The following is a 19,209-nucleotide window of genomic DNA, read 5'->3' as shown; positions in this document are numbered from 1 at the left end:
TTGGCGTGGTCACACTGCACGTTAACGGAAGTTATTACCCGGGCAGCCTGTGGCACTAACTGCTCCTCCGGCATTGACAGCAAATCTGATGACATCATCAGCAAATCAAGGCCAAAACGCATCTCTCAAAGCTGCGCTGTCCAACACTGGAGCCACCGGTACATGGAGCCCCTGAACGCTTGAAATATGGCTAGTGCAAACTGAGGCGTGCTATAAACGTAAAATGCCTGCTGGATTTCGACCACTTAGTACAAAACAGGGAAGGGGGACAGCTCACTAATTATTACACTGATTACATGCTGAAATGATAAAATTTTGGCCATGTTGGGTTGAATAATATATTTTATAAAAATTGATTTCCTCTGTCTCTTTTTTATGTGGCTACCAGGAAAACGGTTGCACGTGTGGCTTGAATTATTATTCTAATGAACAGCGTGGTCCCAAAGGATTGGGAAGCGAGGACATAAAGGCTACTTACATTAACCTTCTCAAACTTTCACTTACATACAGATCACCTGGGGGTCTTGTGAGACTGCAGATTCTGGTTGTGTGGGTCTGGGGGGAGGGGAAGCTAAGATTCTGCATTTTGTCTAAGATCACAGGCAGGGGCACCAGGACAATTTTATCAACAAGGAAAAACTGTTTCGTAGCATGGAAGTGATGGGACACTCTGGAGAAAAGATCACGTCATTTCAGAGTTGATAATAGTGAAGAAAAGAACAGCCAGCAAGGTGATACTCAGCCTCAACCTAAAAAAAAAAATCAGTTACGTCTCACAGCAAGGGCTACAGAGAGGTGAGGGCCAACTCCGACTGCCCTCTGTCTAGGAGTGCGGCAGGGGCGCCCACTTTCTCTGCCAGCTCCGGAACCACTGATGTGTGCAAAGACATCTCAGGACCAGGAAGCTCCAAATGGAATCTTGACTGGGGTTTCTTATATCCCATCAGGGTCAACGGTAGTGCCCTCCAGGAGTCTCACTGGAACCAAGTGCAAACTTTTCTCACTGTGACGCACAGACAGAGCTGACCCGGCCTGGACCGGGTCACTGCTGCGCAGGTGCACCTCTGATTCCAGTTAAACAGCTGGGGCCGACTTCAGGCTGCTGGAATGAACCCTGACAGCCCAGTCCCCATTCTCCCAAGTCCCCACCTAAGTCATCTCAGGGCCATAAAGGAACTTGAGGGTCACGCAAGGGCATTTCAAGCTACATCACTTGATGCTAAGAATCCCGTTTATGAGCCACCTCTGCCTCAAGAGTTCCCATGGAGGAAGCGAGACACCCTGGGAAACAAACAGTGCTTCCTTCTCACAAAACGCTCAAGTACCAGATAGCAACACATAACAATTATCACGAGCTAACAAAAGGGCACCACGGTGTTGCTGAGGTCTGTAGGCCAGGGTAGGAGAGCTGAATGAGTTACCAACAAGTTACTTTTATTTTTACTTTCATTTATTGTCCTTCGACTTCCCTTAGCCCCGCCCACCCCCAAACACATCAACAAACAAAGCAACAATGAACCTAAACTCAAACTGCACGTGAGGACAGTCCAAAATTCCAGAAGCTGGGAAGAAAGGGGTGGGAAACCAACATGTGGGACCTCTCCCACCACTGGACTCAAAGAACTGCCTTATTAATTTGCTAATCGACCATGGAAAGACAGGCCAAGCATGAACTCTGATGCATCTTGTACTCGGAATATGGTCTCCGGACATAGAACAGAATGGTGAAATGAACATACCCAAACAATTCTAAGCTATGCCCCCTTGTCCAGTGCAAATCAAAGAACATTTCCTAAATGTCTATTGCGTGGAGAGGGCCCTGTGAGGTTTCACCTGCCCGGAAACACATCTCCAACCTCAGCCCTCTTTATCACAAGCTTGGAAGATGAAAAAAAAAGAATGCTGAGAGACCCAGGTGTTACATATCACGACAAAGAGTCAGGGAACAGTGACACTAAACTAACATTAGTACATGAAATTTCAAAGAGCTACTTATTGCATCTGTTGCAGGATATTGAGAAACAAATTCAAGTAGAAAGAGCACTTGGCACCCATCCTGTTTGAACAAGGAAGGCCAGATGGACCTGGAGAGCTATCAGGTCCCTGGATTTCTGCTCATCCTAAACCCAGGGGTGGAGGAACTCAGCAGGGCCTCAAGCTGCATGGAGGAGCCAACGTAAGGTGTTCACCTGAAAAAGGAAAGACTTCCATTCTGAGACACTGCAGAAAAGGCAGGCACTATTCCCTGATGCAGTAACCGTCTTGCTGTCACCCTGTGCTTGTTGGTTATCCAGTACCATCATTTCAGCAATAAACAAAATGGAAGCTCGTAGGTGTACCAGTGGCTTCAGGTCCATTTGAGAGAGGCAATAAAACACTGGCATATTTCACTGCTGACAGAAGAGGGAGGGAGGGGCAGAGAGGCCATGCCTACAGCTATGGAGGAGAGGAGCCAAGAACAGGAAGGATGCTGCCCTCTCACACCAGCTCTCCAAATAGCGACGACTTATATAACACACAGGTGCAATAATAATAATAATAATAATAATAATACATATTTGATCCCTGAAGAGCTCTGGGAGCCTGGTCGCGCAGGTTGTCTTCGCTCTAGCTTACAAACAGAAGAGCCATCAGCAGAGGTGCAATGACTTGTCCAGTATCAGGGAGTGAAGAAGGGACTTTCTACCACCTCCCACAGACACGAGGGTCCTTGACCACTCCTTGCTCCTTGGACAGAAATAGAAAGCACTAGTGCCCGATGCCAATTTTCTAAAGAGATGCCTGCCACATTCTTAAAAAGTAAAGGATGAGACTGTCCTGGTGGTCCTGTGGAAAAATACACTGTAGACATTCAACACCAGAAGCCACCCTCCGACTATAAGTAACTTCTGACTCCAAACAGTAAAGACAACTTAGCTCTACAAGAACTGTGCACAGGGCCACCAGTGTCACCTGAAACTAAAAGCTGGAGTCAACAATGAAATGCAGAGAAATGGCTAGAACATCATGCTTACTGGATTTCCAAAAGTTTATTAGGACATGGCTAGAATCACTTTTTTTCTTTAAGAGAGTTCAAAAAAAGAAAGAAAGAAAGAAAGAGTTCCAGATAGCTCAAGTCAATAAGTTAACATTTCTTGACTGCCTATTATGCACAAGATGCTACTGTAAGCACTTATGTCAGTCCTGCCGACAACCCTTGGATGAAGGTAATATTAATAACTTCATTTTACAGATAAAGAAGCTGAGGCTCGGAGGTAAGGAACTTGCCCAAAGTTACACAGGTAATATTAAAGCCAGGATTCAAACCCTGAGTCAACACCTTATTGGCAAAAGACAGCCCCTGTCCCCTCATCTGCCAAATAGGAATAATGAACTGAGAAACTAGAAAACTAAGAAAGCAGAACTTGAAAGAGGTCAGAAACAGGGAAGGGAAATTACTAGTGAGTAATGAAAACAACCTCTTATTCTTTTATAAAATTGAAAAAACTTTAGAAATAACGAGAAACTCTGCGCTTTTGAAATCCTTGGCCACCAGTTCAAAATGTCGCCTAAGCCTTGAAGAGGCTCCACTTTTCTCCTTATTTTTGGAGCCCTCAGTAAGAGCAAGAACCACATGTTCTTTCCGTGGTTTTTAAAGTAACTACATTTTGTTAATCCTCCTTTCATTTTGGAACAAAGAACACTGGAGTATTTTTTCTAACTTCAATGATTTTTCAGAACCGGGAAAAATGAAAAAGAAAATTGCTTGGAAGCCACTGAACACCCAGAATAGGAAAGAAACTGAAAAGCTAGTAAGTAGATGAATTTTATAGGAAGCTATCACTAACGCATTTTATTGGTACTCTTGCTCTTGGGAACTTGGGTGCTTCTTTACTCTAGAGCTAATTCCAAACTGAACTAGTTTCTTTACAAACCACACAACACAAGTATTGAGGATCCCCTAGGATGGCAGGTTCCCAGCATGCAGGAAGAGAACTCCTTGGGTCAGGTAGCCCACAGACAGGAGACACTGGCATGAAATCTACACCCAACCCTGACCTCAGTCCGCAGGGCCTTCTGTAGCTGGAGTGAGGCAGCGACTGAGACAGCAAGGGATTCAGAGACCACCCCTCTAGGTGTTTGGAAGCATGTAGGGGGGTGGGGAATGCAAGTAAAAATGAGGCTGTGACGAACTTATCCTCCAAGAGGCGATCGCCGGAGAAGTGATGATGCCATAGAATCTCCTTGATTCAGACAGATTTCCTTTTGGATTTGGTTATTTGCTTTCACGGAGCAGCAGCTGACTGCCTAACACTAGCAACTCAAAGTAATACCCAACTCCCTCTCAATCATGCCGGCCTGTTAGCTGGTCATCGCTAAGCTTCAGAGCTCTATTCTTCCAGTGATCATCTCTACTGGCAAACATATCATTGTTTACTTTTTTATTGTCTGCTTCCCCACACAGAAGCTCTGTAAGGCAGGGGCCTCATCAGTGGTGCTGTCTGCTGTCTTCCCCATGCTCAGGACGCTGCTGGCACACTATGGGCCTTCTGAGTTCAATGAATGAAGCCACTGACAGCTTGATAAATACAAGTTAGAACTTTAAGGTGAGGAGACCAATCATTTAATAATCATTCTAGAATCTAAAAGCCCCTATGAATAAGTGGTCTCCGCTTTCAATTACCCCAGGAAGCTGGTACACACTGGTAGTACCTCTGGTTTGAACCTACTCCATGCTGTGGCATCTCTCAAGGGTCAGTTTGGTTTTGTGAAACAGCCAAAAGTTCAGAGTCAAAGTTGGTGAATAGGTGATCGTGCCCAGTATATATGCTGGGTGAAAGGAAAACATGTCTATAAATTAAGAAGCCTGATGGTCTTATTTGGCTGGTAAATGGTTCTGAAGGTAATTCAAAATGGTTTGAACTACAGCAAAATCGCTGGCTCAGTCTCTAGACTCTTGGGTGGATACTTTACCAGGAACATAACTGAGCTGTGATTTTAAAAACTACCCAGGCTAGACAGATGCTGAGATGCCCCCAGAAACCTGACTTGTGATAACGGCTTTGCCATTGAGTTGTCACTTTAGTTAACCTCTTAGGGCCTTAGCTTCCCTATCGGGGAAACAAGTGAACTATATAAACTTAAAGGTCCCGTCAATTCTAACATGCCATGATTCCATCTTTGTGAAGGTCTAGTTTGTCTCTGTAACAACCAGTCACAATCCACTTCACTTCACAGTTTGCATGCGTCTATAAGGCCCATAATATAATTTTTGCATCAGATTCATTTCATATTTGCTTAGGCAAAAACTAAAATTAGTTTTCACTTCCTGAGCGCAGCAAGACAGTTAAGGGAGGCAACCCGGCAAAGGGCGCTTGCTCGTGCCTGTGCAGACTTCCGACTGCGTATCAGGGAACTAACCGTTCCCTCCTCAGACCTTCCCTCAACTGTTGCAAAAGCAGATAAACCTCCCTGCGTGACAAAGAAACACTGGCCCAGAGCGCCGATGGGGTCTTCGCCGCAGGACCCACGAGGGATGCGGCAGGCACTCACCCCGCCCGGAGGGCCAGGGCAAGGACTAGCTGCGGCGCGTCGCCGGGGAGGCAGGGCGGCCGCCCGGCCCGCTCGCCGCCCCGGGACGGGGAAGCAAAGTCCGGGCAGCGGCCGCGACGCCCCTACTCCCTCACTCCCCGGCCCGCCGGCCCTATTCCTGTCCCGACCTTCGCCCGCCGCCGGCCCGGGACCTTGGGCGAGGAGAACGGGGGAAGCCGGAGGCACCTGCCTGCTGCTCCGCGGCCCCAGCCCTGGCCGGCGGGGACAGCGAAGGCACTCGGGCTAACCCCCCCGGCCCACTCCCGCGGGTGCTGCGAGGCCTCGCGGGACCTGCCAGCCAGGGGGGGGTCCCAACTTCCTCCTCCCGGCCCCACCACCACGGGTCCCCGAAGCGCCAGGCTCGGAGCCAGGCCAGCCGCGAGCGCGAACCCACCTCGGGGTCCGGGCGCCACCGCCGTTGCCAGGCTGCTCGGCTCCGGGGCCCCGCTCCGCCCCCTCCAGGGCCCGCCCCCTGCGGCCTCCCCGCCCCTGGCCACCGCCCGCCGCCCTCCTCCGCGCGCCGGCTGGTGGCGGCGCATCACGTGCCAGGGGCGGGGCGCCGGCCGAGCCTGGGGAGCCGCTCCGAGGGGTGGGGCTCTTCGCCCGGGAGGCTTCTGGGAAGCCCTCCTTGCCGGGTCCGGCGCGTGGAGGCAGCTGGGAGTTGTAGGTCTGAGTACGGTGCCGGGAATGGGCAGGACCTAGATGCTAGCGGCCACCACTGTTAAGGGAAGTTGGAGTAGGTGCCGAGCGGAGGCCGCTGGGAAGTGTAGTCCCAGAATTTTCTGCGTCTCACTGTTTTTCTCCAATAAAGGGGAAATCCAGAGGGAAAACTTCTCTAGATAAAACTTTAGCGGCTGTTACGAAATTGAGCTATTTTGGAGTTCACAGGGTTGGCTGCGTGAAGTTGAGATACTATAAGGGAATAAGAAATTTCACTGACTGTGGTGTCCTTCATGCTGTGCCAGCACCTTTCCAAGAACTCTCCTGAGACTTAGTGAAAGGAAACATTTCAGGACAAAGTTCCTTCTACTTTTTTGAGGTTTCGGGCATGCGATCATTAACTCAGTAAAAAGAGAGGAAAAGAAAAAATAGACAACTTCAGAAAGAGAATTCAATGTGTAATAAAAAATACTCATAGACTATCTGTAATATTCCTTGTGCTGCATTAAAATTATACATGAGCAATTCAGTTAATGATGGTAAACAGAATTACGTTAACATGAACTTTTTTCCTCTTATATTTGTTATTACTCCAGCATCTAAAAACAGCTGTTTACATGATACTAGTATATGTATGTGTGTAAATAATTGTATATCATATATACACACACACATATTAACCCTATTGAAGAGTCAAGACTTCTCATCTGAGTCACAAGGCCCTTGAGACCCCAACCTCGCCTACTTTTCAGCCACTTCTCCCAAAGTGCCTCTTCTCTCCACTCCAAATTCTGGTCTAGTCACAGGGAACATCTTTCTATTCTCTGGATGCACCAGGTTCTTTCCTCCCTCCAGCCCCTTACACGAGTTGATCCTTTCTCCTGGATTAGCCAGACTCCTAGAAAGCCAGCAGAATAGCACTTGCTCCAGGCTAGGCAGAATTAGAAGCTTCCCCTCTCTCCTAGAGCCCTTCTCAGAGCACTGATGTCATCATTTGCTTACGTCTGCCCTATCAACTCCCTTCCCCAGACTGTGAACTTCTTTGAATCATATTCACTTTTGTACCGAATTTCAAAGAGTGCTCAGTAAATGCTTCTTGATTGTATGCATGGTGTGCCACTGAGGCTCCCTGGTGGGCCACTGAAAAACTAGATTCCTGAATCTGTGAGTCTTAGAGCAGAGGAAGAGAGGGACCTGTGGTTGGACAGAGGGAGGGCAGTGGCTGGATGGGAGACCTTGGATACAGTAGGCACTGTGTTCAAGGATGAGGCTGTAAATGGGGGCAGGGGGGGGGTGACAGGGTACAGAACAGGGACACTCGTCATCCTAAGGAGGTAGTTACTGAAGGTTTCTCCACCACCTCCAACCTAGGTCCAGCCCTGGCCCGGCCCCAGCTCCAGAAGGAGGCAACCCAAGCAGGAAAGGCCTGTAGGGAAGACCAGTCTCTGGTCTGTGACATGGAGACAGAGACTTCTGCCCTGCCTGCCTCGCAGCGTAGGTATGGGATCCAGCAGGGAAGAGAGATGAAAGCACTTTGAAAACTGTAAAGGCTGAACCCTACAGAAGACTTCCCACCCTGCCCTTAGCGAGGTGGCGGTGTTCTTGATCAAGTCATGCCCTCCCTCAGGCTGGGGCTGCCATTCATGGTTCAAAGTATATGTGTGAGTGTCTGTTGGGGGTTCTTCAGGCTTCCTTGTGTCTTACACACACACACACACACACACAAATGAGGGCTCCTGCACAAGAGGGAGGAGGCAGCAGGAGACGTGACATAAGGCTGCTTCTCCGATAACCTTTCTGGGTGGGACATCCTGCCCCCATCCCCATCACAGTCCGCCTGCTTTTGCTAAGGCAGACAGAAGGTGCCTATTTTCTGGGGCTCCATCCGGTTCTCCCAAGTTGCAGGGAGTAAAGCAGGCAGAACCAGGAGGGGCCTATACCCTTGGCCTGGCTAGGTGTCCCCTCAGCCCCACCCCCAGCCTCCTGGGGCAGAAGCAGCCCTGAGAAAGGAAGTGGCCCGGACCCTACTTCTCTCCCTTAGTACTCACTACAAGGGCCCTGGCGCTGGTGCTCTGACCCCTGGTCCACGCCCCTGCCTCGGCTTGATGCAGGCTGGAGACTGCCACCACCTGGTCGCGCCAGGTTCGCTCTGTTAAACCTGGAGTGGAGGAAGGTGGACAAAAGGGAAGAGCATCCTTCTAAAGGAGAAAGCTGAAGACAGAAGTGGTTGGAAATGAAAACTTAAAAAAAATGTTTTTTTGTATTTTTTAATGGAGGTACTGGGGATTGAACCCAGGACCTCGTGCATGTTACGCATGTGCTCTACCACTGAGCTCTACTCTCCCCCCAAAACTTTTCAATGTAGCTGCAGGGCACTGGGCAGAAAGTGCCTGGAGTCAGGAAACCAGGACTCCAGTTCCAGCAATTCTATAGACAAGCCGTTAGCCTTGGGAAGGTCACTTCACGTCTCTGGTTATTAGCTGCTTCCTGTGAAAAAAGGAGTCAAGTGCTGCTTCCCAGGGTCATTGTGTCCTAATACAGCAAAGAGAGAGGCAAGTGCGGTGTATAGTGTGTCAAGGGAGCAGTGCTCCCGAGCTGCCAGGTGGGCTGATGGGAAGAGAGGTGGGAGAGGGCGGGGATAAGCCCCTGAGCATTGGCACGAAGCCACTGGGCTCAAATTCTAGCTCTTCCATTTGTTAGGTGTGTGACTTGGGGCAAGAATATCTCTTTGAACCTGGATTTCCTCATCTATGAAATGGGGATATTAATACCTGCTTCATAAGCTTGTTTTGCAAAATAAACACATGAGTGCCCAAGACTAACTTCTGCTTCTAAAAGAACCCCCAAGTCCTTTTGCCTCCCTCCTCCCCACCCGGGCCCTTTGTTTAAAATGTAGCCTCAGCAGATTGGTACATCCACTTTGGTCTGGCAGCGATTTATAAAGTTAAATGTGCACACAACCAAGCAATACCACGCCTAGGTATTTATCCAAGACACATACAAACTCATGTTTATAAAAGCCTTGTATTCAAATATTCATAGTAGCCTTTTAAAAATAACAGTCAAAAAGATAAGAAATCTCAAATTCCCATCAACCGGTGAATGGTTAAACAGTGATATGTCCATATGATGGAATACTACTCAGAAATAAAAAGGAAGAACCACTGATATGTGGTACAACATGAATGACTGTCAAAAATATTATGCTAAATAGAATAAATAATATGCAGAATGTTATATACTGTATGATTATATTACATTTGGGTAAAGGAAAAACTTTAGTGACAGAAAGCAGATTTATGGTGACTGGGGCCAGAGGTGTGGGAAGGGGACTGACTGCCAGGGAGCAAAGAAGGAAGTTTTGGGGGTGATGGAAATGTTCTCTGTTTTGACTGTGATGGTGATTATGTGACTGTATACAATTCCCCAAACTCATTAAACTCTAAGCACGAACTAGGTGAATTTCATTATAGAGAAATCATACTTCAATAAAGTTGAGGTTAAAGGGGGTGGGGGAGTGGCTTCAGCTCTGGGCCCTGAGGCTGCCCACAATTGCTCATCTCTCTGCTTGGTTGGTTGGTTGGTTGCTTTTAAGAGGCCCAGGGTCCTGAAGGGGAGAGGGCGGTGAAGTTTGCCCTACACATACCAAGGGTGTGCTACAAGACAAAAACTTGGGTGGGGCCAGGAAAGAGCCCTCCCTGGGAGAAGATGGTGGCCCAGCTCCATCAGGGTGGGGCCAGGAGTGCTTACCTGGATGGAGGAGGCTTGGGAGCTGAGTCTGGACAGAAAGAGCATGACACGGGCCCCAGGGACAAGAAATTTCCCCCACCTTCTTTCTGGGAATTGCCAGTGACCTGTGGCACACACAGAAGGACTCCAGAATCCTGTGGGGGTCAACCTGGATCCTGAGCTCACATGCAGACAGGGGTGCTCTTTCTGATGTTTTCCTTCCAGTTTCTTGTGGAACTCAGTGTTGAGTGGGGGCCTCCTTGGAGAGGCCCTGTGGGTCAGCAGGGTCTATTTTCCCAGGTGCTAGGTGGAAGTTTGAGCCAAGGAATGGGACATGAAAACACTTAACACACAGAGAGAAACCCAGATTTTTTTGTCCCAGGGCCTCTTGGACACCAAGGCCAGAAACGCAGGGATTATTGTTATGACATCACAAAGTTTCCAAGGGCCAGCCCTGTTTGTCTCCTTCATCCTTAGGCAAATAGAGGGTGTTCAGGATGGCTTTGAGGTTTCGTCCACAAGCATCCTGGTGAGAAAATTGCCCCAGGCCCCAGTCAGATCCCACATCAAAACAAAGCCCCTTGGAGGAAAGGCCAACTTCCAAGATACCCTCCCTCTGCCCCCAATGATGAGTTTTATTTCAAAATCTCAGTGTCGTACGCTAAAAATTTTTTGAGGAAGTAAGCCCCATGAGGAACTATTTTATGATACATTCAAGTGCGTTTTATTCAAAACAGATTTTTAAAAAGCACTTTATCTTTTCATTTGAAAGGGCTGGCCTGATTCATGCTGAGGTGAATAGCATGCTACTTTCCAAACACTGAAGGGTTTGGAGACCCAAGATTAAAATTGAATGAGAATATATGAGGAAGGGAGAAATGAAAGAGGGAAAACATGAATGTCAGCAAATATTTCCTGAACCCGAATGAAATTCTGTTATTTACGATGAACTCATGGAGAAGAATAAAATACTTAGGAATAGACTTAACCAAGGAAGTGAGAGACTTGTACACTGAAAACTATAAAATGTTGCTGAAAAAATTAAGGACACACATAAATGGGAAGACATCTGTGTTCATGGATTCAAAGATTTAATATGGTTAAGTTATCAGCAGCAATCTACAGATTTAATGCACTGTCTATCAAAATCCCAATGGCATTGTTTGCAGAAATAGAAAAATCAGTTCTAAAATTCATATGTAATTTCAAGGGACCTCTGAACAATCTTGAAAAAGTTGAACAAAGTTGGAGGTCTCATACCGCTTGGCTCAAAAAATATACTACAAAGCCACAGTAGTCAAAACACTGTGGTACTGGCAAGGGCTGGAATAGAAAGCCCAGAAATAAATCTTCACATATAGGATCAAATGATTATTAACAAGGGTGTCAAGACCGTTCAGTGGGGGAAAGGATAATCTTTTCAATAAATAGTGCAGGGGAAACTGGATCAAAGGCCTAAATGTTAGAGTGAAAACTATAAAACTCCTAGAAGAAAGCAGGGGGAAATCTTGACATTGGGTTTAGCAATGATTTCTTAGACAGGAAACCAAAAGCACAGGCAAAAGTGAAAATAGATAAATTAGACTACATCAAACTTTAAAACGTCTGTGAATCAAAGGACACAATTAACAGAGTGAAAGGCAACCTGTGGAATGGGAGAGAGTATTTGCAAATTGCATATCTGGTGAAGGATTAATATCCTGAGTGTATAAAGGATTCCTACCACTCAACAACAACTCAACAAGAGAAAAATCAAATAACCCAATGAAAAAATTTGCAAAGGACTTGAACTGACATTGCTCCAAGAAGACATAAAACGGCCAATAAGCAAAGGGAAAAAATGTACAACATCACTAATCATGAAGGAAATGCAAGTCAAAACCTCAGTGAGGTACCACGTCACACCCTCTAGGCTGTCTACTATCAAAAACGAACAAACAAACAAAACCCCAGACAATAACTAGTGCTGGCGAGGATGCAGAGAAGTGGAACCCTTGTGCACTGTCCATGAGAATGTAAAGTGGTGTATGGAAAAGTGTATGATGGCTCCTCAAAATAATTAAACATAGAATTGCCATATGATCCAGCAATTCCACTTCTGGGTACCTACCCAAAAGAATTGAAAGAAGAGTTACAGAGATTTTTATACATCCATGTGATAGCAACATTATTCACAATAGCCAGAAGGTGGAAGCAACTCAAGTGCCCATCCATGGATGAATGGACAAACAAAATGTGGTCTACATCCACAATGGAATATTATTCAGCCTTAAAAAGGAAGGAAATTCTGACACTTGCTACAACATGGATGACCCTTGAGAACATTATGCTAAGTGAAATAGGTCAGGCACAGAAGGAGAAGTATTGTATGATTCCGTTTATGTGAGATCTCTAGTCCAGTTCATAAACACAGAGCCCAGTAGTGATCACCAGGAGCTGGGAGGAAGGGGACAGGGAGTTATTGCTTAACAGGGACAGAGTTTCAGTTTCTCAGGATGACAAGAGTTCTGGAGACTGGTTGCACAGCAATGTGAATGCACTTAACATCACTAAACTGTATACTTACCAATGGTTAAAATGGTAAATTTGATGCTTATGTATGTTATGCCATGATTTTTAAAAGAAGATTCATTAAGTCTCCACAGGATCCTGAGCTAAGGGGACCAAAAACCTAGACTGGCGGATAAGGCCCTCCGTGGTCCATCTCAGATGTGATTGTACACTGCCAGTGTCAGCTGCCACCCAGGACAGGAGGGCCTGTGACCTGCTTTAGAAACAAAGCTTCCCACAGGAAGCCAGAATTAACCAAGCGCCCCTGTCCCAGGCGACGGGAAGGATGAGGGGAGCAAGAACACAGGTCCTTCCCAAAATAAACACTGCCACCTCTTTGTGTCACTGCCAAAAACTCATGCGAGCTGTGAAGGGAGATCCTTTCCCAGAGTGTCTTCCTAGACCCTTCCAATCCAATCAGGATCAAAAACACCACCGGGAAGGCTGGGGTGTGTAGGGGAGCAAGATGCGATGGGCTTGCCTAGAAGCCACCTCCTAAGGATCACACCCATCAGGGGTGGGGAGCTGGGGGAGGTTCTTTGGAAAGTGCCCCAGAGACAGTCCCAGGAAGGCGCTCCTTCTCCAGTCATAGCTTCCGGGGATCACTTTAAAGAGGTCATTGACCAATGTGGGGGCATGTGCACTGCCCAAAGGAACCTGTTAACCCTATTATTATTCAAGTGGGGGGCCTCCAGGGGCAGCTATTTCTGAGCAGGATGGAGCCTCCACCATCTCAGCCCCACCCCTTCCCCGCTCGGACCCCTAGAGGGTAAAATACGTGGTGTTTCTAGTGGCAGTGTTTCTAGGGACAGCTGCAGACCACCCGCCTGCCCTTCCTCACACCATGGGGCTCAGTGGGAACAGAGCCGAACTGCTGGGGCAGGACAGCGCTGGCAACGTCTCAGACTGCTAGCAGAGCCTCAGGAAAGCCCCGGCCTCAGTGCTGCGCGTGGGAACCTGCTCGGGCTAAGCTCCTCCTCCCAAATCCTGGCGCTGCCCCAACACAGAACTTTGCGCATGCGTGCTGTCTTTGACCCTTTGTTAGGATAGGCTTTATACACAATAAAATTCACCCAAGTAAAATGTACAATCCAATGGTTTTTAGTATGGTCGCCAAGCTGTCCAACCACCACCATGATCCATACATTCATATAGTCCAGAATATTTCATCAGCCCCCAAAGAATCCCCATACCCATAAGCAGTCACCCCCATTTCTCCCTCCCCACTGTCCCCTGAAAACTACCAATTTTCTTTCTCTATAAATTTGCCTGTTCTAGACATTTCATATAAATGAAATCATACAATATGTGACCTTTTGTGTCCATCTTCTTTCACCTAGTATAATGTTTTTAAGATTCATCCGTGTTGTAACATACATCTGTACTTCATTACTTCTTTTTAATTGAGGCATAGTTGATTTACAATAATATATTAGTTTCAGGTATGTACTTCATTTCTTTTTATGGCTAAATAATATTCCATTGCATGTATATACTTCCCACATTTTGTTTATCCATTCATCCATCTGTGGACATTTGGCTTGTTTCCACCTTTTGGCTCTTATGAATAATTCACTGCTATGAATATGCAGGTACAATATTTTGCATGGACCTGTTTTCATTTCTATTGGATATGCACCTATGATTGGAATTGTTGGGTCATATGGTAACTCTGTTAACATTTAGAAAAACTCCCAGAATGTTTCCCAAAGTGGCTGCACCATTTTACATCCTCACCAGCAATTCATCAGCGTTCCAACGTCTCCAAATCCTCACCAACCCTTGTTACCATCCATCCTTTTTATTCTACCCAGCCATAAGGTATTCCTTTCAGGAGGGAAGTATATACAATATCTTTTTTGACTTATGGAATTGTTTAGCCATTGAGTTACATTCTTAAATTCAACACTATCACAATAAACAGGCATTGAGCACTTGGATGTTCTAGACACAGTAGCAGGTGCTAAAGGGGAGAGAGGATTAAGACACAGCCGAGATCGGCAAGAGGTGACAGCTTGAGCAGGAGGTCAAGAACTTAAACAATCACCTCTGATGTTTCTTCATTCAAATTGCGGGCCAGGACACAGATGTGGTCCCTGCCACCACCGGTTAGGAACGAGTAATGGGTTACCGTAACAGATAATACTTCCCCTAATAGCTCATTACAGGCCAGGCTACAGGCCATGAACGGAGGGGAGTCCATGGTGTGATGGAAGCAATGGCCAGGCTCTGGGCCAGTCAGAACTTCGGCGGGGGGCATCCCTGAGAAGCGCTTATTTGAGCTGACATGATGTAGTGACAAGCACTGTGGGCTGGAAATGTATAAACTGTTGAGAACTTGGCTGACACTGGGCATGTTTCACAGAAATAGTGATGTTCCAGATGGGCTTTGACCAACGCATAGAAGTTTACCAGGTAGAAAAGGAGAAGGGGCTTACTGGAAGGTGGAGCTAGCCCAGACACATCTAGCCAATATAGAGTCCAAATCAGGACACCTTTGAGAGGGGACTACTCATTATTAAGCCGTGACAACAAGCACAAGATGGGATGTCCCTGGGAACTCAGATGTGTCATTCCTCCAAGCCAAAGCACATGACGGCAATGGTGTGTGTGCTCTGGGTGGGGGAGAACTGAGCAGTTAGAGTCCGGGACTGAGGGTGGGGAAGGCGAGTGCAGTAGCTAGCTAGGCCTGCCGGACCAAAGTACAACGAACTGGGTGGCTTAAGCAGCAGAAATGCATCGTCTCAGATCCGGAGGCCAGAAGCCTGAGATCAAGCTGTTGGCAGGGCCATGCTCCCTTTGAAGGTGAAGGGAAGGATGTGGTCCAGGCCTCTCAGCTTCCGGTGGTCCCTTGGCTAGTTTGTGGCAGCATCACTGGGATCTTCACACGGTGTTCTCCCCATGGGCATCTGCCTCTATGTTCAAATGTCCCCTTTTTTATGAGGACACCAGTCACACTGGATGAGAGCCCACTCTAAACACATCTTCATTTGTTATCTCTGTAAAGATCCTATTTCCAAAGGAGATCACATTCACAGGTACTGGGGGTTAAGACTTCAACAGCTTTTGAGGGGGGGACACAATTCAGTCCTTAACAGTGAGGCAGAAGATGGTGGCAGCTGTGAAAGAATGCCACGCCAAAGAGTCTAGACTATCCTGAAGGTCACAGGGAATTACCACCAGTTGGTAAGCTGGCGTGTAGCACAATCTGTTGCAAAACAGTCACCCTGGCAGCCTGGCCCTTCAATTTAGTTCAATTAGAGATGGACAATGCTTGTTTGGCTTTTTCCCACCCCACGCCCCCGGTCTCATTTACAAAAATATCTTTTTTCACATTGCACTTCCCTTTTGGGAATCAAGGAAAGCAAAATATGCATCCTGAAAATAATGGGACCCTTTTAATAGAAAGAGCAGTTCCTCACTCAGACCGTTTTCACCACCTGGCTTGGGGCCAGCAATGGCTCTGTCTGCTGAAGGAAGCCATGTAAGGCTGACTCAGTAAATGCCTGGGGGTAGCATAAAAAGTCGTGGCCTTTTAGGAAGTGAACTTTAGGGGTGGTTGTCAATGCCTTGGTGCGATGTGTGATGTAGCAACCAGTGCTCAAAAATTTCATTTGCATGAGACTCCTGACTCCCAACCAGAATTTTCACGTGGCTCCTGCGTTCCCCAGAAGTAGCCTGGGGACTACCCAGAGGGCGGGCAGGGCAGACCGGAGGGGCTCGGCTTGGACTGCTTTTAACTTGTCAGATTTGTTTAAAAAGTGCCTTGGGCTCTTTCGTTAAAAGCTAGGAAACTAGGACTTTGTGCCCATGACCAGCTTCTCTCAGCCGAAGGGCAAGTCCTTAAATGGACTGGCCATTAAATGGATTTCATTACATGTATTCAACTGGCAAATATTTATTGAACACCTACTGTGTACCTGGTACTGTTCTGGGGATGGACGCACACCAGTGATCAGAGTGTCTTTCGTTAGTCACACCTTTAGAGGGGACTTGGGTGATAATGGCAGCCACTTTGAAGCATGTTTTCATCAATTAACAATAATTTCATAAATAATATCTAATACAGATGAATTCTGAAATGCTCACTTTGGCATAGATTAAAGTTAGGGGTGTCTAGTGGGTTAAAAAGTATCCACCCACTCCAAATTTATGTCTACCCAGAACCTCAAAATGGGACCTTATTTGGAAATAGGGTCTTTGCAGATGTAATTAGTTAAGGATCTCAAGATACAATTATCCTGGATTTGTGTGGGCCCTACATCCAAGGACCAGCGTTCTCAGACGAAGAGGAGAGGACACGGATGCAGAAAAGAAGGCCTTGTGTAGATGGAGGCAGAGACTGCAGTGAAACGGCCACAAGCCGAGAACAGCTGAGGCTACCAGAAGCTGGAAGAGACAGTGAGGATCACCATCTGGAACCTTCAGAGACAGCATGACCCTGCTGTCACCTTGATTTCGGACTTCTAGCCTCTAGAACTGAGACAATAAACGCCTGTTATTTCGAGCCACCCACTTTGTGGTACTTTGTTCCAGCAGTTCTAGAAAGGCCTGACAAGGCTCCTCTCAAAACAGGGGGGCCAGACCACAGCGGTTTCCACACCCCCCATGACACTGTAGCACCAGCCCAGCTGGAGGAGAGAAACGGGCTGCTTCTCGCTTCCTGGGTTCTCCTCACCTGATCACTCAGTGCGTGTGTGCCGGGGGACCTTGAGCTCCAGAAGGCCACTGGGAGAAGTCTAGATGATGAGGGGTCAGTCTGGATCATTTCCGCTCCCCCTACCTCCTTTCAGAAGGCAAACAGGTCTTGCACACGGCGATTTCAGCAGCAGCTCTGGCCCCTCTGCACACTTCAGCCTAGCCAACCCAGGCTGGCCAGCGCGACCTTGGTGGATAAACATTAACCCAAGCAGCCCCACTCCCCTCGTCCCCCACTGAGCCATCCGTTCTGCAACCTCGATCTCAGGGCATCCAGTAGGCCAACAGGAAGTAGGGGGCAGTCAAGCCCTCGCCAGATGGGTCTGGGGTGTTCTAACTAGGGGAGCTGTTGGTGGGAAACACTCTTTGAGAAGTCCATCTCAGTGAAATGTGAAGAGGGAAGAGTGGTAAATGTGTGATCGAAATGCCCCTAGCCTAACGCCCACACCTTTCTGTCTGAGGGCCACTAGTTCGCTCTGATTCTGACAAGAGTGCCCATTTCTTGAGCCCTGAACTTATCTTCCTTAAATCCTCCTAACTGCCCTGCAAAGTCAGGATGATTGTTGGAACATGTTAGAGATGAGAAAACAGAAGTTCAGAGCAGTTCGGGAACCATCCTAAGGTCACCCGGCTCTTAAGTGGCACACAAAGCGATCTGAAGCCAGGCCGATCCCCTCCACAGTTCACGTGTGCAGCCCGCCCCGATGTGGCCTCACCGGCAGATGTGCTTTGGAGAGGGCGAGGGTCACCAGCCCCATCACCCCAACCTGCACTGAGTGACTGCCTCATCTGTTTGTTCCTGGCTGTTGAGAACATTCACCCCTAAGACCGACGGGCTATTTCCCAAGGCCTCCAAGTCCTATAGTAAATTAATGGGAGTGAAAAAGGCCTCGCTTCAACCATCTTCAGGGGGTGCGTGTTTCGGGAAGGCTCTATAACTTTAAAATAACGTACCCCTCTAAAATGCTTCTAGCCTATGAAAAAGCAAACAAAAGCATTGCTACTTTGCCATTTCTTCCCGTTCGCAGTAGCTAGCATACTTATTCCAGGCCAAATTAAGTTCTGGTTTTACGTGGGCCATGTACACTTTGTGTGTCCTGGGCCCCGTGTAACCTGTGTCCAGAGAACATCGGTGCCCCCTGACTGGCCCCGATACTCCCCTTTTCTCCAATTCTAGTAATTCTCAGGGTTTAGAGCGTTGCTGGGCCAGGTATGTGGCAGTCATAGCTCTCTCTGGTCTATCCGATGTCAGACTCTCAGTCAAGAAGCCCCAGTATGGGAAAAGCGCAGGCAGCTGTCTCTGCGAAGCAGAGTCCCAGTTTGCACTGAAATCGGCAAGAGGACAGCTTGGAGGACTTTTAAAGCAGGACAGGTTCTCCGCGGGCAGTCTGGGAGAAAAGGGACCAGAAGACACGGGGACCAAGAGTAGGATGTAAGGGCAAGGGTTTAGGGTGTCAAGAAGGACAGCCTCTGACAGTCTCTGCAGGCACTGTGTCAGGTCCTGGGGGCCCCAAGTTGCTGTCAAGATGAAGCAGGTCACATTTCCCTTCCCTACTCGACCACAAGCCCTGCCACAGTCTCTCTGCCACAGTCTTCTCAGGGCACCGAGCCTGGCGTGGAGGTCTGGAACATCTTTTAGAAATCATCTTCAGGAAGTCTCAGCCTTCAGGCCTTTATTCCTTGGGTGGGACTCATCCTACTTCCTCTAGTCCTCCCCTCCCCTGCTGGAGTGGCCCTTCTTTTATCATGTAGGGTCCAGGGAACATCAGTCAGGAACCACCTCTGCTCTTTCCAGACAAGGTCCCTTTGGGCCATTCCCACACCTCAACCCCCCCCCCCCAAAGTTCCCAGATTTTGAAAATAAAAATACATTACATTTGAAGTTCATGTAAACAAGGATTATTTTTAGTACAAGTACAGCCCATGCAAAATTTGGGATATACTTATACCAAAAGTGATTCCCTCCCCCCACCCCAGTTTGTTTGTTTGCTTATCTGTAAT

General features: G+C 47.6%; 1 protein-coding gene across 5 annotated transcripts in view; it reads right to left on the bottom strand.

The window, feature by feature from the left end:
* The window catches only part of MTM1 (myotubularin 1), a 105,602-nt gene extending 88,261 nt beyond the window's left edge, over window positions 1-17,341 (bottom strand). For 3 of the 5 annotated variants that reach the window (XM_074360026.1, XM_074360027.1, XM_074360028.1), the window contains exon 1: window positions 5,966-6,051. The gene's annotated coding sequence lies outside the window, so the exon portion shown is untranslated. Of the gene's footprint in view, window positions 1-5,965; window positions 6,052-17,188 lie in introns of those variants that run through there. The other 2 variants (XM_010956481.3, XM_045517725.2) reach the window with 1 other exon arrangement.
* Window positions 17,342-19,209: the final 1,868 nt, after the last annotated feature.

Source organism: Camelus bactrianus, chromosome X (genome assembly GCF_048773025.1).
Source record: "Camelus bactrianus isolate YW-2024 breed Bactrian camel chromosome X, ASM4877302v1, whole genome shotgun sequence".
Classification (NCBI taxonomy): Eukaryota; Metazoa; Chordata; class Mammalia; order Artiodactyla; family Camelidae; genus Camelus; species Camelus bactrianus.
The sequence above is the reverse complement of the archived record's forward strand: the minus strand, read 5'-3'. Positions and strand labels throughout refer to the sequence as shown.